The sequence below is a fragment of the Schistocerca americana genome, chromosome 2, assembly GCF_021461395.2.
Source record: "Schistocerca americana isolate TAMUIC-IGC-003095 chromosome 2, iqSchAmer2.1, whole genome shotgun sequence".
In the NCBI taxonomy this organism is placed as follows: Eukaryota; Metazoa; Arthropoda; class Insecta; order Orthoptera; family Acrididae; genus Schistocerca; species Schistocerca americana.
Genome location: NC_060120.1, coordinates 590,858,015 through 590,882,366, shown reverse-complemented (window position 1 = coordinate 590,882,366; position 24,352 = coordinate 590,858,015). Strand labels below are relative to the sequence as shown.

The 24,352-nt window shown below is 41.9% G+C and overlaps 1 protein-coding gene across 1 annotated transcript in view; it reads left to right on the top strand.

Annotated features, from left to right (window-relative positions):
• The window catches only part of LOC124591436, a 312,247-nt gene that overhangs the window by 13,279 nt on the left and 274,616 nt on the right, over nt 1-24,352 (top strand). The window lies entirely within an intron of this gene.

The window sequence follows — 24,352 nt, the reverse complement described above, 5'->3', positions numbered from 1 at the left end:
GTCCGAACAGGTGTTGAAAGCCCAACAGCACTGACTGGCTGCTGTGTCATCCTCAGCCCTTAGGCATCAACAGATGCGACTATGGAGGAGCGTGCAGCCAGCGCACTGCTCTCCCGGCCGTTGTCAGTTTTTGTGAGCTATGTCACAACTTCTCAGTCAAGTAGCTTCTCAATTGACCTCACAAGGGCTGAGTGCAACTTGCTTGCCAACAGCACTCAGCAGACATGGACAGTGCCCCATCCAAGTGGTAGCCAAACCTGACTGCACTTAACTTTGGTGAACTGGTGTTGCCAGTGCAGCAAGGCCGTTGACCTAATATTACAAACGGCACAGTATAATAAGTAAGGCTATACAGATAAATGTAAACAATAATAACTAAACAAAGTAAAATGTTTGGTAGAGCAAATGAAACTACAGTAACTGAAATAAAGGAAAAATGGGGCACGAGTACGAGAGGTAATTTACAACATGGTCTGAATGGGATTATTAGTAGTATCTGCAGTTAGAAATGGTGAGTATTGGAACTATCTCTGATCACTCAGTACGAAGCTTGTGCAGGTGGACATATGTTTATTAATTTTAATTATTTTAAGGTAGTCCATCTTTCTATCTTTGTGGATATTATGTAAGAATTTATGTTGATCTTTGTAGAAGTGGCCTTTTTAAAGCCAGTGGGTCATCTGCGAAAGTAGAGTCTCCTTTTCTAAAGCACTGGCTTCTATGATGATACTTCAATTGGGTGTATATTGCACAGCCTGACTGGCCTATATAGAATTTGGTACAATGAAAAGTGGTTTTTGTATATTTTACGCTTTTTCTGATGCAGAAGAGCTTTACCATTGGGCAAAAAGTGTCCAATAGAGTTGTGCTCATAAATGATGTTTTGAAGTTTCTATATTTCAGCATTCTGGCAACATTCAGAGAAGAGATTTTTCTAAACAGGAACCATGCACCATATATTAAGATTTTGAGATGGTGGGTTGAGGACAAGAGGAGAGGAGATCTGTTGTTCTTGCTTTATGCCTTATGGAGTCCACAAAAACTGAAGTATAACCCTTGCTTGATGTTATCTGTTAGATTCTGTTTAATTCATGACTAGTGGAGATGAACATTAGACCGTATATCATTGAAAGGCAGTCCATTGGTGTTGAGAATTGACAGGAACTAAAATGACAGTGGTGATAGGCTTCCTGTAAATCTTAAAAGTGTGAATGTGATCAGTGATATCTATGGTTATGCCTAAGTAATTTATGGAGTTACTGCCAAAGCCAGCTGAATTCTAAGCACAACATTATCAAATTCACAATCACTATTCTATTCTGCCTGTTTGTAATACAGGACCATTTAAGGACAAAATATCTTGTTCAGTCACTTCCCTTTGAACATGGCACCAAATTTACCTGTATATTGTTCAACATATTTTTCCTCTCAAAATAATTTTTTTTTATTTGTCGCATAGTTCATTATTTTATAAGTCATACATTTATTGACAAAAATGTTTTTACGTCAAATTTTTACCAAAATCACACTCATTTTCGTCCCAAATTAAACATTAACAATTGTCATCTTTGGAATCCAACTGAGATACTTTGTAGCTGTAATATTTGAAAATCTTCGATCCACAAAAATTTCACAGCCACAAATATGTACATTTGCATATGACAATGGCATAACAGTTGATGACCGGTTTGTAAAAAAACCGCTGTCAAGCGCGCAATTGTAATGCCCTTGTCACAGTCAGATGCAAAATTATTTGAAGAAATGCTCCACCATGAAGAATTTGGCAACTGATGAACATCCCAGCTAGTTTATTATCGTAATATACGGGTTGGTGTGCAATTGATGGTGACGTTCTGTGGAATATATGGCTGTTGCACTTGCTGGTGGAAGTACAGAAACATGACTTGGTGATTAACTCGTTAGAATCCGTCTTTGGAGCAAAAGAGCACCTTGATTGTTAGCTGCAATAGGCAGAAGGCATGCTTTCTTGATGCTGCACATTTCAGTGATTTTGACTAAGATAAACTAATGCTGCGATGTTCTTCATGGGCACCCCAGTGTAGAAGTTGGCACAGGAACAGCTAAGTGAAAAATCCATGCAATCGCACATTTATTTATATATATATGTCTACTTCAGAATTTTCCTTTATGTGATAACACATTTAGAAGATTACTTTGCCGATTTGAAGTTCTTATTTGTGTATTTTACTGTCTGCATCGCTTATGCATATCTTTTATTGATTGTATCGAAACCCATTTGTTTGGTGTGAAATTTCGAACATTTACTAGTGCCACCGTAAATTGGTACTGTTTTCGTCAATTATAGACTTAAACTTAATTGTCCTCTATTCAGATTTTTAAGAACTATAGGCCTATCCTTGTTCAAAACAATCATTCTAAAATTTTGTTGTACGGTTATGTAAGAAATATGTTATTATTGAGGATTTTCAGAAACTTACAACACTATATTTTCATGTCACTGGTATGACCATTTTGGGTATGCAACTTATTTCGGAGCAAATCAGCTTTTGTGGTTCACAGTTACTTTCAAAGAATGTATGACCTCTGAATTTCGTTGTATGCCAGCACAAATGAATGTGTGATTCTGAGAATTTTCGGAAGCTACCATTGTTGTCTGCCTAATCTAAGCGTAATTTGTAGTAAATCAGCATTAGTGATATAGTTACTGCAGCAGATATTCTAACAAACATATTGTGTTGCATCTAGTTTTCCCTTAAAAGGTAGCAGCCCTATATATTATCTACATTTATCATAAATTCAGTTTTTGAGTTTGCTAACAACTATAATCAACTTAAAAAAAATTAGGAAGCTAATATTTAACATAGATTTTTATGTTGCCTTAATAGAGATCTTGTTTTGTGCATTTATTTGAATTCTTATAGGGAATTAGCAACTTGTAGCCGAACAGATTAAAATATAGTCAGCAGGCTTAATCTAAAGTTTATTTGTTCACTGTCCTGTAATACAGTGCACTAGCCAAACTGCAGCCCCACTGTGAACGCTGTTCTCGAACATTGGATGGGTTGGTTGACATTAGTAAGCAAATGGAAATCGCCCTGACTACTATCAATTGAATGACAATTGCTGTGAATCGGTGTGTTGGAAGAGCTCCCAAAAGATGTGTATCTGTGACACAGGTACCAGAGGTACCTCAAGTACTGTCTTCTCCTACAGATACTGTCTCCTCTGCAGAAAGTATAGGGTCTGTCATTACCCATCCACGTGTCTGCAAGTGGCATGTTAATGGTAGATGTAGGCATTCTGTGCAGGGTGGATGAGGACTAACAAGTTTGAGGTGCTATCTTCCACTGAAACTGAGCCAGTGGGACTGACTTCACGGGTTTTGGTGAAACCAGTTTGGTCCAGTATCAAGAGAAGGCAAACACAAAAGGGATAGGGGTCTATTAATCATTGGAAGTTGAAATGAATGGCGAATGATGGTACTATTTAGGGAAATGGCAGCAAGGGTTAGCAAAGTACATCAGATGCATCAGTGTGTATGCCTGGGGTCCTCATTCAACATGTTGAAGAGGATATTCCAGCAGCCATTGAGGGAGCAGGGTGGAATCTGCAGTACAGTGTGGTGGAACAAATTATGCCTGTCATCTGAGCTCTGAGGTCATACTTGGGTCATTCCAGGGACTGGCAGAGGAGGTCGAGAAGATGAGCCTTGTGCAAGGAGTTTCAACGAAGTTCGCAATGTGCAGTGTTTTCCCCAGAACTGATTGTGGACCTTTGGTTCTGAGTAAAATGGGAGAACAACCAGAGGCTTTGAAGGTTCTGTGACAAGCTAGGCTGCATCATCGTGGACTTGCACTGTAGGGTTGTGGACTGTAGGCCCCCATAAATGGGTCAGGTGTGCACTACACATCAGAGGCTGCTGCTCAGGTAACTGACTGTGTGGGGTGCACACAAGAGTTTTTTAGATTAGGTGACTCTCCATCCAGTCCAGATAACGATAGCTATAGGAAACCCAGAAGTATCAATACAAGATCAAAAAATTCCTCCCACAAGTGAGAGTATTAAAATCCCAATGGTTAACTGCCAGAACTTGAAGTGCTCCTGAAAAACAGTGAAGCTCATGTAATGCTAGGTACCGAAAGCTGTTTGAAACCTGAAATCTATAGCAGTGAGATTTGTGATATTGAAAAGGTAGGCAAATGGGAAATGAAGGTGGTGTATTTGTCGCAGTAGACAAGAAACTCAACTTCACCTGATGGAAATAGAAGCTGCATGTGAGATTGTTCAGGCAAGTCTCTTTATCAGAGGCGGATGTAAAATAATTGGATCCTTCTATCTCCCACCAGACTCGCCTCCTGATGTAACTGAAAACTTTAGAGGAAACCTCAGTTCACATGTATGTAAGTTCCCCAGTCATACTTAATCATCTGTGGAAACTTTAATCATCCAACAATCAATTTGGATAGTTGCAGTTTAGTTTAGTAGTGGGCATGATAAGACATCCTGTAAAACATTACTAAATGCCTTCTCTGAAAACTACCTAGAACAGTTCGAAGCCCCACTCGTGATGAGAATTTATTGGATCTTAGGGCAACAAGTAGACCTGACTCTTTTGATGTCCACATCGAAACTGGTATCAGTGACCATGACGCTGGTGTGGCAGCAATGATTACCAAATTACAAATGACAACTAAAACAAGCAAAAAGTGTATATGTTCAGTAAATTAGATAAAAAAATCATTAGTGTCATATTTCAGTGAGGAACTTGAAACTTTCAGCATAGGGCAGTAGCATGTAGAGTAACTCTGACTCAAGTTTAAAAGAACAGTTAACTATGCACTGGATAGATATGTATGCAGTAGAACAGTTCATAATGGGATGGAATATCTGCGGTGTAAAGTCACTGTAAAGAAACTTCTTAAGAAAGAGAGATTACTGCAAAATATGTGTAAAACAAAATGTAGGGCTATAGATAGAATGATTCTGAATGAAATGCATTTGGCTGTAGAATGATTCTGAATGAAACACGTTTGGCTGTCAAGAGAACAATTTGTGATGCTTTCAATGACTGCTGTAGCAGAATATTGTCAAGTGATCTTTCACTGAATCCAAAGAAATTTTGGTTGTATGTAAAGACTGTCAGTGGCACTTCTATGTAAAGACTGTTAGTGGCACCAAAGTTAGTGTCCAGTACCCAGTGAATGAGACAGATTGAGGGTAGCAAAGCAAAAGCTCAAATACTTAACTAGAGAAAGAGGCTCTAGATAGAGAGATGCTGAATGAAATGCATTTGCCTCTCAAGAGAGCAATGCGTGATTCCTTCAATGACTACCATAGCAGAATATTGTCAAATGATGTTTCACAAAACCTAAAGACATCCTGGTCATGTGTAAAGGCTGTTAGTGGCATCAAAGCTAGTGTCCAATCCCTAGCGTATGAGACAGGAACTGAAATTGAGGGTAGCAAAGACTGAAATGTTTAACTCTGTTTTCAAATGTACCTTTACAAAGGGAAACCTAGGAGAATTGCCCCAATTTAATCACTAACTACTGAAAAGATGAATGAAAGAAGTATTAGTGTCAGTGGTGATGAGAAACGGCTGAAATCGTTAAAGTGAACAAAGCTCCAGGCCCCGATGGAATCCTATCAGATTCTATTCTGAATTTGTGGCTGAGCTAGCCTCTTTTCTAACTATAATCTATTGTAGATCCTCCAAAGAAAAAACTACGCCCAGTTGTTGAAAAATGGCACATATCACACCCGTCTACAAGAAGAGTAGTAGAAGTGATCCACAAAACTACCATCCAATATCCTTGACACTGATTTGTTGTAGGATCTTAGAACATATTCTGAGCTCAAACATAATAAGGTATCTTCAACAGAATGGCCACCTCAGTGCCAACCAACATGGGTTTAGAAAACATCGATAATGTGAAACTAAACTCTCACTTTTCTCACATGACATACAGAAAGCTTTGGATCAAGGCTGTCAGTTAGGTGAAGTATTTCTTGATTTCCAAAGAACATTTGACTCAGTACTGCACCTATGCTTATTGTCAAACGTACAATCATATGGGGGTGTCAAGTGAAATTGGTGACTGGATTAAGGACTTCTTTGTAGAATGGACACAGCATATTATCTTGGATGGAGAGTCATCATCAAATGTAGAAGTATCTTCGTGTATGCTCCAGGGAAGTGTTGGGGACCCTTGCTGCTCACATTGTATGTTAATGACCTTGCAGACAATATTAGTAAAATCAGGGTTTTTGTAGGTGATGCAGTTATTTATAAGAAGTACTATCTGAAAGAAGCTGCATAAATATTCAGTCAGATCTTGCTAAGATTTCACTGTGGCGTAGAGATTGGCAACTTGCTTTAAATGTTCAGAAATGTAAATTTGTGCATTTCACAAAATAAAATAAAAGTATCTTATGACATTAATATCAGTGTGTTACTGTTGGAATGGTCAACTCATACAAACATCTGGTTGTAACACTGTACGGATGTGAAATGGAAAGATCACATAGGCTCAGTTGTTGGTAAAGCAGGTGGTAGACTTCGGTTTAGTGGTGGAAGACTGAGGAAGTGCAGTCTACAAAGGAGATTGCTTACAAATCGCTCGTGCTACCGCTTCTGGAATATTGCTCAAGTGTGTGGGGCCCGTTCCAAATAGGACTAACAGGAGATCTTAAACGTATGCAGAGAAGGCCAGCACAAATGATCACAGGTTTATTTGATATGTGGGAGAGTGTTATAGAGATGCTAAAGGAACTGACCTGGCAGACTCTTGAAGATATTCATCCTGATCTTCCGCCCCAAGGGTGGACGATGTTCACATTCAGATGTTGCAGCACCTTTCTCTTGCGGGCAAGCACATTCTCCTTCACACATACAATCAAATCTGGGAGATGGCACATTTCCCAGACTGTGGTGTGATGCCACTGTCGTAGCCATACTTGAGGCCGGTAAGGACAAACACCTTCCTTCTAGCTACCGCCCCATTTCTCTCACCAGCTGTGTTTGCAAGAGTCTTACCTGACCAACCACTGGACCTGGTTCCTCACTGTCCTATGTGTCCTCTGCAGAACTTCCTGTGATGTGGATTTGACCACCCTCCTCCGTTTGTACTGATCCCTTGTCTGTTTGAAACTGGACTATGGGTGTTTTGTTTCAGTATCTGCATGTCCGTCCATCCTACGACCTCTAAATAGATTCCACCATCGTAGCAATCGTTTGGCTACTGGTGCCTTTTACATTAGCCCAGTTGAGAGTCTATATGCAGAAACTGCTGAACTACCGCTGTAGTACTGATGTGACGTTCTCTGCAGCAGATTCGCATGCCGTTTGTTTTGCCATGTCCAGCCACCCATCTTGTGCCACCTTCTTCGATGACTCTTTGACCACCAGTATGGGGCGCGTTGTCTTCTCTGTTACCTCCTGAAGTTCGCTGTTGGCTATTATTGCTCCAGCAGCTTACCTTCACACTACCTGCCATTTTCCTGATGTGTGTGAACCCTTCACCATCTTGGCTTCATGCATGTTCACTTTGGATTTAATTTGCTTCCTTACGGACACCACTCCAGGGTCTATCTATCGGTATAAGTTTCTCGACCTTCACATGGAACTTAGCAATAATACCTTTGTGTACACTGATGGTTGTCGGTGTGACCGTGGTGTTGGGTGTGCCTTGGTCACTGGCACCGACCGTTGTAGAGGTCAGTTTCCGAAACACGGCTCAGTGTTTACAGCAGAGCTCTACACCATGTATCAGGCCACACAGTACATCCTGCAACACAGGCCTATTCTCTCAGTGCCCTTCAGTGCCTCTTTGTGCTGTTCACAGTCCATCACTTAGTGCAACGGGTCCAAGAAAACTTCCAGTTGCTCTGTCTTGAGAGAGCCACTGTGATGTTTATGCAGGCCCCTGTTCACATTGGTCTGATTGCATATGAGGCTGCTATCACTGCTGCCAAAGCTGCAGTCCTCCGTCAGCCCACTAGTTCTCCCATTACTTCTGATGATCTCCGTGTTGCAGTCTGACAGCATGTGGTGTCACTTGGGCATTACTACTGGTCTTCCCTTCATGGGAACAGGCTCTGGGGAATTAAACTTCTTCCAGCTGCTTGGCCAATCTCCTCTCGGCTGAGATCATTTTAGCAAGGTTGCGTATTGGGCACTGTCTTTTCAGCCATCACCATTAGTTAAATGGTGATCCCCCGCCGCTTTGTTCTCATTCTCATCCTCATCAGCCTTTAACGTTTCACCATTTCATGACCGAATGCCCTTTTTGTTAACCACTTACTTTCTACTGTATGTATGCCATCTGAGTTATTGACCGTTTTAGCAAATGACAGGTGGACTGTTGACTGCTTTTTACTTTTTATGTGTCATAGCAATATGGCAAAGGACATCTAATCTTTAGTTCAGGATCTCCGTTGTCACTGTGGTGTATTTTTTAGATATTTATCGAAGAAGAAATCCTTGTTTTTTAGCTGTCTTTCCTTTCGCCGATTGGGCTTAACATGTAATCACTTTTAAATCCTTTTTCGGGTTAGTGTACTAAGGTTCTTACAGGGCCATGCATGACCTTAGTTATTTTAGTGCCCTAAACCAAAACAAATCAAATCAAATCACTCAAGTAGCTCCTCAATTGGTATCATGTGGCTGATTGCATCCCATACCAATATGTCACCAAGGAAAAATTCTTGGCAGTACTGGGAATCAAACCCAGGTCTTCTGCCTGACAGCCACCTATGCTGACCACACAGCTACAGAGGTGACAAGACTAAGTGGAAACTGCGACTTAATCTTCCCAGTCCTTTATAATACGTGAGTAACACCATTTCTGGGACATGACAGTTTTTTATCAACAGTTTGTGCAAAATCGTGTGTTGTTTTCAGTGTCTCTCAGTGAATTCCTAACAGGTTCGTTTAAACCTGGAGACACACTCCAGTGGACTGATGAGAAGAAAACCTCCTTTGTCAGATTGAAAGTTGCTGTAGCAGGGGCTGCATTATTAGCTCACCCTCTTCATGACGCATCTCTTGAAGTTATGGGGGATGCGTCACCAACTGCCATTGGAGCTGTATTACATGTACAATATAACTGGCAACCTCTATCCATTGTCAGTAAAAAATTATCACTCCCACAAGTTAATTGGTCAGTGTACAACTGTGAGCTCTGTGGGACATATGCCTCAACCAAAAAATTCGGGCAGTTGCTTGAAGGTAGACATTTCACTCGTGTCACAGACCGTAAGTCACTCATGTTTACCTCCTTTGAAAAGGTGGACAAGGTGTCATGATGCCAGTTGTTGCATCTGGACTTCATTGTGCAATTTACTATCGATATTCGACTTTTTGATGGTGAGCAGAAGTGACCAGGAGATGCACTACATGGCACTGACACCATTGCGAAAGGACTTGACTTCATGACACTTACCAATGCCCATGAAGGAGACAATCAACTGCAGACATTCCTCAAAGCATCATCAGGTTTACAGCTATGGTGTATTCAAATGCCACGCTATACTGTGACCTATTAGCTTCACAAACATGTCTATTTGTTGTTTCAGATTTTCCTAAACAAGCTGTTTCCTTCCTTCAAAGCATCTAACACCCAGAAGTAAAGGCCACTGTGCGACTAGAGAACAAAGCATTTGTTTGCGAAAATATGGAGAAGTGCAACAAAAGACATCTGCATGTTACAGGTCCATTCAGTATCTTCACCCCACAGTCAATGGTTTGTGTCCACATCAATTTTATTGGATCTATACCATTTCCAGAAGGATATCAGTACTGCAAGACAGTGAGTGACTATTTTTCTCGTTGACCTGATGGCTGTCCAATGAATGATGTAACTGTAGCCAAGACTTTCTTTCAGGAGTGGATTGCACCTTGGCATACCCCTCTGCATTGCTATCGACCAGGGCAAACAGTTCAAGCCACACCTCCTTCAAGCTCTTGCAACATTACTTGACGTGAACTGAATTAAATCCTGTGCCTATTACCCTGCCATTAATGGTATCCCTCCAGGGAGATCACATCTCTTTTGTAAGTACTTGCTTGGCTGCCATGGACCCTAGCCTTTGCAGCTGTACTTCCTTTCTGTGTGACATGCTTATACTTCCACTATCCCTTTATCCCTCTACCTCTCCATCGGATGATACTCTTGGTGCCGACTCTGCTTGGATCTGGTTTATGATTGGCCTTCCAGTTTCCACTTCCAGCATATTCTACAACTTTTTATCAAATAATGGCTCCCATTATTGGGTTTGACCTGCCACCAATTTTCAAAATTCTCGAGAAGTGTTGATCATGCACAGAAAGTTGCCAAATGCAGTGTGTGCCCCTCCGTTGTGCCTTTCCATCTGTGCACCCTTCCCTTCATACAGTAATAGACAAAAACACAGCACGGTAGCCATCCCGTTATGGGGAGGGTGGGGGCGTCAAGTACCTGCACGGTGGTAGCCCCCTGACCACACAGGCATTGCACTGTTGGTGCCTGAGCAGAAAACTCCCCATGCATATAAAGGAGTATGTGCTTGTTATGGCTGGGGCACAGGGACTCTGTGTAGAGTCTTGTACCACAAGGAAGCAAAGGAGAGCATGTTGTTATGGGTGGCCGGTATCCTCTTTCTACAACACAAATGCACACATGGATTAATATGGTTCTTCATTTACATGAACTGGAAACCTGTACTTGTGTTGTGGTACAAGCTCATCAGTAATAGTTCCACTGGTCTCTGTGTATGGTTGTAGCTGTGATGAACTAAATCCGCTCTGCAAGTGAACTGACAGACGCCAAACTGTGTGAGTGAGTGAGTGAGTGAGTGAGTGAGCGAGTGAGCGAGTGAGTGAGGGCTTCCGGGCAGCAGCGGCAGCCTAAATATATGCTGTCGAGTGGGCGTTGGTGGCTTTTTGCTTGTGGGTGTGTGTCTGGCCTCTCTCGTGATAGGCGCACTTGATCCAGCACCTACTTATTGGTCTTCACGCTTCATCTTTGCCGACTGGTGTGCTGGTGACACCTTACACTAGCACACTGACCAATGGCTTATTGGCAAGGTAGCCATGGTTGAGGCTGGGTGGTGCCCATGAGGAAAGCCCCCATTTGGGGTGGGTGGCACCATGGCGGATGAGCCGCATATATGAAGCAGATGAAGTCGCCTCACTCTGGTGGTCATATGGACCCAGCAGTCTCGGTGAAAGTACAGTCCTCTTTTGATACAGAGGGATACAGCCCTAAAATGCTCCCATCCCTGGCTGCACGGTGGGTGGGACATAGTGCTAAGCAGCAAGGAGAACAATACTCCCCACAATACTTGGTTTGTACAAGGACTGATTGTGATGGCTTCGTTGCCATAAGACCTTGTTCTTTTTGGAGAGCTTAGAAGAGAAGTTTGGGGAAGTGGCAGCCGTCTCTAGACTTAAAAGTGGATCAGTTGTGATCAAAATGGCATCCCTTGCCCAGTCCCAGACACTGCTCACCTGTAACAAGCTGGGTGACGTACCAGCGACTGTCACTCCCCATAACAGTCTAAATTTAGTTCAGGGCATCATTTTCCACAGAGACATGCTCTTACAATATGATGATGAGCTACGCGCCAACTGAGAGCGATATGGTGTACATTTTATCTGTCACGTACATAGGGGGCCAAAGGACAATAGGGTTTCCACCACTGCCTTCATCTTGGCCGTTGAGGGTGATTCATTGCCTGAGAAGGTCAAGGTGGTGGTATTTTGATGCAATGTTAGTCCATATTTGGTGCTTCAAGTGCTTGAAATTTGGCCACGTCTTCACGTTGCAACACTAGTGCTGATCTGTCAAGATTGTGGATGAGCGTTGCATGTGAACGCTCCCTGTGCACCTCCTCCCATATGTGTCAACTGTGAAAAGCGCCAGTCTCCCTGCTCACCAGATTGCGCTGTTAACCATAGAGAAAAGAAAATTAAAAAAATATGAGACTCTGGACAAACTCAGTTACCAAGAGGCCAAGAAGTAGTATTTGCAGTTGCACCCAGCATGTCAAATAATCTCATATGCTGCAACTACGACGATGTCACCCTTTTTGGCAACATTACTCCTACTCGTTACGCTTTCTTTAGTGGGCCCTCAGTGCCGCTCAACCATGCCTGCCACCATGATGGTTGGGGGCTCCTTTCTTGCCCCTTCCCCCACATCTACTTTGGGATCAGTGGCTTCCTACCCACCTGGGTAGGTGGTCCCCACTTCCCAGCTGGAGACACCTTCCACCATCCGCTCTCACCAAGAAGGGGTCCCTTGGGACGCTTTCTTCTAAGGTTTCGTAGGTCTACAACAGGGCACCAGCCACTGGCTGACGAGGCCACAGGCTGCTGGTCGCAGGGCTTTGTGATCATTCTCTTTACCTGAAACTGATTCAGACAAGGCCTCGCAATGGTCAAAGTCCTCTAGGGAGAGGAAAGACATTAAAAAGTACTTCAAGGAGGAGGGCATTCCAGTGGCCCCCACGCCACCAGTTCCTGCCTGTTCTACTCATGTGGCACCTGATTCCCCGGTTGACACCAAACAAAGGAACCCAGAACCTATGTATATTGATGTCATAATCCCTCAACCAGTGCCAGGTGACCCTGAGGCATAACCTGCCCCCTTGGTCCCTTCATGACCTCACTGTACATCGGCAACATTGTTCTGCAGTGGAATTGTAGCAGTTTTTTCCACCTCCTGACTGAGCTACGGCATCTTTTAAGCACATCACCTGCCTTCTGGATTGCCCCACAGGATACTTGATTTCCAGTAACCCAGATGCCAGCCCTTCATGAATACTGGGAGTATTATAAGAATCGTGCTGCCTATGACAGGGTGTCAGGCGGAGTTCGCACGTATGTTCTAGGCAATCTGTATAGCAAATGTGTGCCTCTTAATATGCCTTTAGATGCTGTGGTTTTTTGGGTAAGGGCATTTCAGGATATTACCATCTGAAATGTTTACCTCCATCCCAATGGTGAAGTGCATACTGTTTGCATTGGTTTGTCAGCTCCCCCCATCTTTTCTAATCTCGGGTGATGTCAACACTCATAATCCTTTCTGGGTTTCCCACCCATCCAGTGGAGGGTCCACTATTCCTTGTGTGGTAGTGACCACTTCCCAATCTTCCTATCCCTCCCTCAGTGTCACTCTCCTGGATGCATGCCCAAATGGGCTCTCAACAGTGCTGACTGGGATGCTTTCACCTTTGCTGTCAGCCTTGGCTCCCTATTGCTTGGAGATATCCACGAAGCAGTCCAGTATACATCTATAGCCATCCTTTCATCAGCTAATTTAGCGATCCCTTGTTCCTTGGGCCCCTTCCCTACAAAAGACCGTACCTTGGTGGTCCTCAGACATCGGAGAGGCCATTTGAGATCATAGGTGGGCACTCCAACTCCAAAAGCAACATCCATCAGTGGAACACCTCATTGCCTTTGAGTGGCTCTGTGCCTGGACGACACAAAAGAATGGTGGGAACAGTATGTTTCAACCAATGGACCATGCACCTCTCCTTTGCAGGTTTGGGCTAAGATCAGACATCTCTATGGATACTAGAAAACTGCAGGTGTACCTGATATTACCTTGAATGGCACTGTCTACACTGACCCAAATGCCATCGCCATTGCCAAACATTTTGCTCTGCACTATGCTCAAGTGTCAGTGTCTGAGAATTGTCATCCTGCCTTTCACATTATAAAACAGTTATTGGAAGGAAAGCAATTATCTTCTACTCACACCACCTGGAACCATATTATGCTCCATTCAGTGAGTGGGAATTTATCAGTGTCCTCACCCACTCCGCTGATTCCAGGGCCAGACTGCATCCACAACCAAATGATCAAGCACCTACCAGTGGACTGTCAGTATCATATCCTTTCCATCTTTAACCACATCTGGACTGAGGGCGAGTTCCATTGCAGCGACGAGAAAGCATCATTGTCCAAGTACTGAAACTGGGTAAGCACCCTCTAGAGATGGACAGTTATCACCAAATAATTCCCACCAATGTTTCCTATAAACTGCTTGAACCCATGGTGAGCCAGCAACTGTTTTGGTTGCTTGAGACTAAGAGTCTTCTGGCTCCTTCCCAGGATGGTTTTTGCCAAGGCCATTCCACTACTGATTATCTGGTTTACCTGGAGTCTGCCATCCAAGCAACTTTTGCCTGACGTCAACACATTACAGCTGTCGTCTTTGATCTGCAAATGGCTTATGACACCACATGGTGGCAGCACCACATGCTCTCTGTCTTGCATGAGTGGGGCCTCAGGAGTCCTCTCCTTATTTTCATCCAGACCTTTCTGTCAGACCATATGTTCTGGGGTTCAAGGTGTTCCCAGCAGGTGTGGGGCCCTCAATATCTCTCTCCTTGTATGCTGACAACTTTTGCCTCTGCTATTGCTCCTCTAGTGTGAGTGTCTCTGAACGTCTGCTGCAAGACACCATACGAAAGGTGCAGCCATGGGACTTCACCAGTGGCTTTAGATTTTCTCTGCCAAGACTCACTTCATGCACTTCTGTCAGTGTCATAACATTCACCCACAACCAGAACATTACCTGGATGATGACACAGCTACTCTGTGTGTTGGAGACTTATCGCTTTTTAGGACTGGTCTTTGATTCTCGGTTGACATGGAGGATTCCCCATCTTTGCTAGCTTAAGCAGAAGTGCTCGCTGCACTTTAATACATTTTGCCGCCTGAGTAACACCAGCTGGGGTGCAGATCGCATTAACTTATTCAGCTTTACAAAGCCGTGATACAATCCAGCTTCGATTATAGGAGTCTGGCATATAGTTTGGCATCTCCACCAGCATTGCGGATACTGCATCTGATCCACTACTGCTGGTTCGACTTGCAACAGGAACCTTTCAAACTAGCTCTGTGAACAGCTTACTCATGGAGGCTGGGGTCCCTCCATTGTGGATCAGGTAGCAACAGCAGCTTGTCAATTATGCTACCCACATTTGCAGCTCCTCTAAGCATCCGAACTACTGTCTCCTCTTTTCAAATGCGGTAATCCATCTCCGGCAGTGGCACCCCTAACCAGGGGTTACGATCGCAATCTGTGTCCAGTCTATCCTCTCTAAACTTCAGTTTGTTTCCCCTTCCACCTCTCCTCTGGAGCCACTCCCCTATACCTATGTGGTGCATCCCTCGGCCACAGCTTTGCCCTGACTATCACAAGGTCCGAAAGACTCATTCCATCCTGAGGCTCTCCGCTGCCAATTTTTCTCCATTCTTGGCACCTCCCTGGGTTCAGAAGTCATCTACGCTGAAGGGTTGATGGTTGCTGGTCGTTTAGGCTTTGCTTATACTCGTGCGGGACATACCAAACTGGTCTCCTTGTTGAATGGCTGTAGTGTTTTCAGTTGCCATCTCTTGTGCTCTTCAGCATATCTGTTTCTGCACTGGTGGAGTCCTTTCTCATCTGCTGCAACTCCTTGAGCAGTTTGCAAGCTCTTGACCGGTGCTACTCTCGCCATGCTTTGGTTGTTGCTATCCAAGATTCCCTGTATGCCCTTGAACAGTGTGGAAGGTCAGCAATCTTCTTCTGGACCCTAGACCACATTGGGATTCTGGGGAATGAATTGATAGCCTGGCCGAACAGGCTACCAGTAAACAGGCTCTTGAGATCGGTATTGCAGAAACAGATCATTGATTGGTATTATGCAATCAAGTTTTAGGTGCCTGGAATATGGAATGGCTCACTCTGACTCACCAAATTAACTACAGGTGATAAAGGAGACTACGAATCTGTGGAGTTCCTCCGTGCAGGTATCTTGCAAGGACTCAAGGATCCTTTGCTGGCTCCGCATCAGCCATACTTGGCTGAATCATGGTCATCTCCTCTGTAGTGAGAATGCACCCACTGTCGTCATGATGCCCTTTTGACGGTGATCCACATTTTTCTGGACTCTCCCTAACTAACTGCCCCTGGTGTTAGGAGAGGGTTTACCATTCTCTTTAACCCTTTGGCTGCTGCAGCTGAATGTCAGGTTGGTTGTGTTGAGCGTGCCCATGAGGTCGCCTAATCCATTTACCTGTGCTAGTAGCAATCTCCGCGGAGAGCTGGCTATGCCTGAGCTCTTTGATCGGGTGGTCTCTCCTCGTGCTTTTTATTTCTGGAGCCAGGGCAGTCGCAACAGTCTGGAGGTCTGAGAGTGATTACCGACGTTACAAATAAACACAGTATATATGGATACTTATTCCATAGCTTTGAATCTGGGGTTATTCCATAGCTTTGAATCTGGGGATGAATTGCTTGACAGTCCTAATGTACACAGCAACTGCTTATGCTGCTAATGTGTAACTCCTCATTAAAGGCTTTCTTTCAGTTGCAATTACTTCTTGCAAATAATCATAAGGTGTTTGTTTACATCTGAGTTTTATTTGTCATACTGATACTTAATTATCAGCTTTTTGTACATAACCTATGATGTGAACGTTGAAGAATCCATAACGATCAAACGTTGACATTCATCTGTACTAGTGCTATAATTCGCCTGCAGACAATTTTTGAGGGGTGCATCTGGATGCTGAGACACACTTTTGAAGCTAATCACTATATGAGAGGCGGAAAGCGAAAAGGAACCTCTTGTCGGAAGAGTAAAATTTTCAATACAAGCAAAAACACTCAATAACGTGTAAAATATCGATTTTCGGTTTTTTATATATTATAATAATTTACTTCATTCTGTACATGCTCGTATTGATTTTAAACTTGTTTGAATGCAACAAGAGTCAATTATATCATCAAAAGTGATTGATGTCAGTCTTCGGAAAAGGGACCTCTTGTCGTTATGGGGAAATAACATTGGTTTGACAAGAGGTCCCTTTTCTAAATAATGCAGCTATACATGCAGTACTTCACCAAATAGCATCTCTCAAATTTTAGAAGCTTTTTAAGGAGCTCAGAGTAATTTTTTTTTATAAAACAAAACCGTTTTGTGATTTCAATAATGCCAAACAACACGCGTGGTCCTATTTTTGCGAATGCCTACAGATGTTGCCAATGTATAATTCGTAGCCTTTAAAGAACAGCGGACAGCTGACGTTACAAATTCGTGTTTACAGCTTGCTCAGTTTAAAGTACGCAGTGTGTGAAGATAGAATTGTGAAAGCACTAAACGATATTGGTGTTAGTGGTGATTTATGTGATGAAGATTATGAAGTATTTCAAGATTATTTTTCTGAAAGAATGCCAAGTAGTGACGAATCAAGTGATGAGGAACTGGAACCTCAAGGTGATGAGTCAGTTAACTTATCTGATATTTCTTTATTACAAGACATTCCGAAGTTTAATGAAGCCTTAGGTAACAACGATAATGTTATTATTGAAATGAACGAAATGAGACCGAGTGAGGTGGCGCAGTGGTTAGACACTGGACTCGCATTCGGGAGGACGACGGTTCAATCCTGCATCCGGCCATCCTGATTTAGGTTTTCCGTGATTTCCCTAAATCGCTCCAGGCTTAGACTTAGAATATTTAACAGTGCCAACGGCGCGTTATCCCGGACGGGCGCACTAGCCTTTCTAGGTGCGCCCGCCGGCTGAGCGTTAAGTCCGCGGCTGGAGCGCCGCCAAGATGACGTAGCGCCGCCTTATCGGCGAGGTCAAATGTCAAGCGCTCGGAGAGATGACGCAACATGCTGTTCTCGCTCTATGCCTACAGCTTCTAGATGTACACTTCCGGTTCTAAGCTACGCTACAGATCACTTTATTTGTGAAAATACATTGTACAGTCTCCAACAAATTTAACATATTCACAAGTACCTTTACCTTTAATCCAAATAAATACAGTTTCATTAACAGATATCTTACGTCTATTACGGGTATACAAGGAGAAGGGTGAGGGTGACATATAACATGATTTTCCAAAGTCTTTATTTGCAAATTCAGTCATGTGATATGTTCGATAGGCTATGACGTCACGATCGACGAAGCTTTCCAGTCCTGATACGTTGGGTACGCACGGCCGACTTCCTTCCCTGTCCTTCCCTAATCCGATGAGACCGATGCCCTCGCTGTCTGGTCTCCTTCCCCAAAACAACCAACCAACCAAGAACGAAATGTTAATAGTGATCAAGTTGTAGATGAGACTGATGGTGCTGAAGACTTTGACCTGGTCGTAACTGATGACTGCATAAATTTAATTGACTCTTTTGATGCTGACAGAGACCATGCTCTCGTTTCAGAGTTTTTAAAAGCAGGTTGCGGGTGCAAAGAAGAATGTTGCAATTATTATTCAGTTGATGAATATTTGGAAATGCGTCGTGAATGTGCTGAGATTTATCATTATGAGAACTGTGGTGTCACCGCCAGACACCACACTTGCTAGGTGGTAGCCTTTAAATCGGCCGCGGTCCGTTAGTATACATCAGACCCGCGTGTCGCCACTATCAGTGATTACAGACCGAGCGCCGCCACAAGGCATGTCTAGAGAGACTTCCTAGCACTCGCCCCAGTTGTACAGCCGACTTTGATAGCGATGGTTCACTGACAAATTACGCTCTCATTTGCCGAGACGATAGTTAGCATAGCCTTCAGCTACGTCATTTGCTACGACCTAGCAAAGCGCCATTACCAGTTACTATTGATGCTGTAAAACATGTACCGTCAAGAGCGATGTTCACCATTTACGGATTAAAGTTAAGTATTCCAACAGCTGCGTCCTTTTTTTGCTAAAGTCTAACTTCCTTGTCCTGTTCCAGGCCTCACACCAGCCTGCGTGAGCTAAAACGCGTGCCTTTCGGCTTCCTCTCATAGTGGGTTGGCTCTCTTGCCAATCCACAACAAGAACAATGTCAACACATTAGATCAAGTAATTTTGGCCAATTGCGGTGTGTAACTTCAGATTCTTCTTTGACAGCTTGTAAACATAAAGTACAAACTGAGAGGAAACATCCACGAAGTAAATACTTAGTAAAAGGTCGGCATGTTTTTAAAAACACTTACATGTTTTCCAACAATATTAAAATTAGAAGACTAAAGTGCCTAACAAAAATGTATAATGATACACGATTGATTGTCAAAGCTCATGGTAATGCAAGAAAGCTTCCTAAGAAAGAGACTTCTTTTTCTGATTCAGAGTTTGTTGTAAGGTTTTTACACTAATACGCAGAACAACATACCATAATTTTACCAGGCAGAAGTAGCACTCAGTATATTGCAAATTTCAAACTTCTACCTTCAAGTGATAATGAAGCCAAAATTTTTGAAACTTACATGGCTTCCTTTACAAATGATATGCCTGTAAAACCAGTATCAAATAGTGTTTTTTGTAATATTTGGAAGGAGATATGCCCAGAAGTAGTTGTCATGAAGCCCAAATCAGATCTTTGTCCATTTTGCTAAAGGCATTTCGCGTCAGGAACTGCAATGGCTTCAGTGCCTGAAGAAACTAAAATGGAAACTATTGAAAAAATGAGGTCCCATCTACAACTTGTTGCAAAAGAAAGAGAGTTTTATAAGGGACCTATCAAAAAGACTAAGGAAAAGTTTGAAGATGGTGGTAGAAGTTGTGTACACTACAGTTTTGACATGGCCCAGCAGGTTCACATACACAGTAACCCGTTGCAGCCCGGACCTATTTATTTCTTGGTACCGTTCAGAATAGGAATATTCGGGCTTATGTGTGAGACTGTGAACAAACAAGTAAACTATCTACTCCCAGAAAGTGTAGGAACAACAAAGGGATCCAACGTTGTCAGTCATGTCCACAACTACTTGAAAAACTACAGTCATGGAGAAGACACAATGTTCATTCATGCTGACAGTTGTGCAGGTCAGAACAAGAACAAGATATCTTGCTTGGAGAATCAGTAATATCAAAAATAAGAGAATCGTTTTGTCATTCATGCCAGTAGGTCACGCGAAATTTGCATGTGACTGGGCATTTGGACTTTTAAAGAAAAGATTTAGGGTCACCTATATCTCTTCCACACAAGAACCCGCCGACTGCATTGCGAAATCTACACCTACAACACATGTTGAAGGATAGTAATGCTAACAAAGTACCTCACATAACTAAATACAACCACCATAAGTTCAACGTTAGCTACAAAGGTAGAGTACATTGCAAATTGGACATTGATGGAAATGAATTTGTGTACCGCATCTTCCCCAATAACGATGGACCCACTGGGTTTCCTGCTGCAGTAATTCCTCCAGGGATGACAAGACAACGAAAAGAGTACCTTTTTAAAAACATCAGGGCCTGTTGCAAACAGAACTACAAAGACATTGTGTCCCGAAGCAGGCTCAGAACGTGAACCAGAAACTCAAGTCAGCGACAGTGAAGATCCTGAAGAAGAACCTGACCAAACAAATATTCCAGTATCAAAGAACAGGCAAAAACACTCTTGTTAAAATGCCTTTCATCCCATTCAGACTTTTTTTAGAACAGAAAATCAAGTCCTTTGGCAACTACAAAATATGAGATCTCAGTAATCTATTTTGGAGGATTTGTGAATTCCAATTTCTTGTGGTTCTAGTCCCATTAATTGCCTCAGAATCAAAATTTGATCCAAAAGATGCCATAACATAGTGTAAAAATATAAATATTATGCCAAAAAAATAAGCAAAGTGCTTGCTATATTTTTCTCAACACGGGGCCAATTTATTTAGTTTCAAATGTATTTACACTCTGATGTGATATAGGTCTGAGGGAGTAATCCACTTATTGTGAAGTGTTAATTTAAAAAACTCCAAACCACTTGACAAAGGACATTTTAAGTGTAATATATATGCAGAATTTGTTTCTTAAATATGTAAAGTTAAGCAATGATAATAAAGTGAAACTTTACAAGCCCGTAGCTCAAAACACCTCTTTTATGTCATAAATATTCAACCTGCCACAACTTCCCGAAATTTAGAGATAGAAATATTTTTTTTTTTTTTTTTTTTTTTTTTTTTTTTTTTACAGGCTGTTCAGAATTGAATGCTGAATGTAAAAACCACAAAAACTCAAATTCCTAAATTTTCGACAAGAGTTCCCTTTTCGCTTTCCGCCTCATATATTTTGTGCTCTTTAACTCAACAAATTATCCACAGGGAAACTTCAAAACCAAAAAGTCATCATTTCTGAATTCTTTTTTTATGGGACACGATTGTTATTACACAGTAGAAATAAACGATGATACATAACTACCGTTTAAGAATTTGATAAAGAAAACTAAAGTTTCTACACTACCTAATTAAATGTCACTTTTAATTCCTAATGATCTTTTGTGCAACTGACCATCATCTAATGAAGTATGTATGTATGTATGTACGTGTGTGTGTGTGTCTCATATATATTAGTTTTAATCTGCACATATGGTCTTCATTGGACCACTCTAGCCAACTTTATACAAAGAAGTTTTCACAGGGTGTATACGACCCGGGAGATCCGGGGAAAACCCGGGAATTTTTTCATCCAGGAGAAAACCGGGAAAAACCCGGGATATTTTTAGAATTCTGGGAATTTTTCATTGTTTTAGTTTTCAATTAAATTTTTGTAATTTTGACTGGTAAGAACCCATACTCTAACAAAGGATATTACTGTATCTCGCCACTGCAGTATAATACTTCAACAATAAAACATAAACGAGACGGAAAAAAACGAAAATAACTTAAACTGCAAAGGAAATGCGTCATATACAACGATGACACACAGTGCTCATGCAAGCGTCTGCCAAATGAAAATGTGTCAAACATTTTAGGAAGACTAGGCATTGCTTCATAACAACAAATTGCCTCCAATGAGCGTGAAATCACAACTGTTTACATTAGATTACGTATTATCTTCTCGGTGTATCCAAGAAAATGAAATTTTGACAGAAAATTTTTGACCAGATCGCTACACTAGTAAGGACCAGTGGTACAGTCCCCGGCTAGCAGCCGCGTAAGTTCTATTTTGGAAGTAACACGGAAAACGTGTTGTTCGAACACGTAATAACGCCCAACCGGAAAATAATCGCGGGATAACAACCTGTGATTCTGGCAGGGTTAGTAAAGTTTAATCGGCGAACAAATTCTGACAGTGGCAGCAATAGCTACAAAATTGGTGATGACAAGATTGTTTGTTAGAACGGGGAAGGAGAAGAAACGGGGACATCACACAGATTATGGAAGAATAAGACGATTCAAAATTTATATAAAAGTTTTGTAATACTACTTTTCGATCTCATACTTGAGAAGCTGGTGCCTGTGAATGAAATGTGAAACTGTTTCCTAACATAAAGCTTTTTGCTTGTAGTAGGCCTAATAGACATTTTATATTGGTACTTCGTTGATTATATTATGTCGTGTTATAAAAATGGCCATTTGTGCCAAAACAGTCTCTTTTATTTGGTGCGTTACAAAACTACTGCCATATTAGAAAGGCCTATTTTGTTTTATCCAGCAGACAGTGATAAAAAAGACGTTATCAGATCGAGAAACCACACCAGTCTTGGGTATTATTTGTATTAACTGCTTTTTCAGTATTAGATAGCGACATTTCGATTTTTCATGTAGCATAACGTTTGACGAGCTTTGATGAGGTAATAGATTCTTTCGCAGAAAGGAAAGCATGCCATGTAAAGCTGTAGCAAGATTAGAGAGAAAAAAATGCTAGGAGCTAAGGTTTCTTGCTTATCTCTTGTCAGTATTGGTTTTATATATCCTGTATTTAATTTTATGTCACGCAAAACAGCAAGTTATTAACTAATAGGCAATAAAGAGTTCAGATTTTCTGAAGAATTCTTGTTCTCTCGATTACAAATAATCCCATCCGTTATTAATTTCTCGTTGCACGTTCTGTTTCGAGCAGGCTGCACATCTAAACCATAGTCCACGTTTCTTGGACTGGTCACTAGGAATGATATTTGGAAAGTGCCTTCCAGTAAAGCGCAGAGGATTCTTGTCATCAGAGCGTATTCCTTTCCTATCTCTTCTCGTCTGTTCTGTAGCAAATTTTTCCACAAGTTCTTGTCCCTTCACCGGCCTGTGAACAGTATGAGCATCCAAAACACAAAGGTCCACAACAAGAGAAAAACCTTTTTGTACCATTTAACAGATTTACACACAGATCCAGCTGAGCTTAATTGTTTGTCAGAGTGGTCTAGTGCACCCATGCTTGCACTGTACTTGACGACACATTGCAGCTTCTTCACTTTCTTGCTATTCTTCCCGTTTGGGGGGGAATTAAATTGACAGTAAATTGTGTGTTACATGCAATGTAGATGCTATTATTCATGCTTTCACTGAACTTCGAACAAATGAATGATATGTAACTGTTCTTTGTAGTTTATGGTTACATGATGTAATTAACTATTATATGTAGTGGTGAACACATTTTATTTTTGTACAACATATTATACCACCCCACTGAACCTGCAGAACTTGACTTACGTCCTTCGTTTCAGTTGTTGGAATTAAACATAGCCAGAGGACTTGATTTTGTGCCGTTGCCTTCATCTCTCTACATTTTCTTTTTACTTCCATTGCTTCATCTCCACTGTTCTCCATCATGTTACCCTCAGTCTTCCTGTTCTGAGATGGCCCTGATGATTCCAGTTCAGGGCTTCTCTCCACTGCTGTCTGATTTCTGTGCAGCATTTGTCAAACCCAATTCCATTTTCTTTCATTTATTTGTACATCCATAGGCTTCTGTTTTGTGTGGTTTCACAGCTCTTCATTAAATATTATAATGGTTCTAAATACCCTCAGAATTCTTCATAAGTAAGCACCACTGTTGTGAAAGTCTGTATTTTCTTGGTGGTTAATTTTCTTTCCTTCCATGTTTCACACCCATGTGGCAACATTGGTGCTGAATATTCAGAATTTTGTTCACAGGGAAATCTCACTGTTTTCCAGATAGAATGGAGTTGGATGAAGGCTGCATTTGCTGTTTTGATCCTGGTACTGAAATCCCCTCGGCTCCTTCAGTTTTAGTCACAATACTTCTGAGATACATGAAGTCTTCAGCATTCTCTTTGTTCCTTCCATTTATTTCGAACTTCCTATATTATAGATAGACTCATTTAGCTGCACAGATTTGGTCTTTCCTACATTTATAGTCAGTCCAAACACTTCTACATGTTCCTGCAGATCTGTCAGTTTGTCATTTGTGTGCCTGAAGTTTTGAGAGGGGAGACATATGTCATCAGCAGAAATCACGCGCACTAATTGGTATTTGTTGCTCCAGAGTATTCCCCTTCGTGTGTCTTTCTCATCACGTCATCCATCTCAATTAAGAAGATAGACGGAGAGAGAACACATCCTAGTTTTACCCCTGACTTTGTGTTAATAGATGATGTCGGTTTCCTGTGTTGTATTAATTTGTAGGAGTCTCAATTATACATTTCCTGCATTATTTTGATGTTCTTATCAGG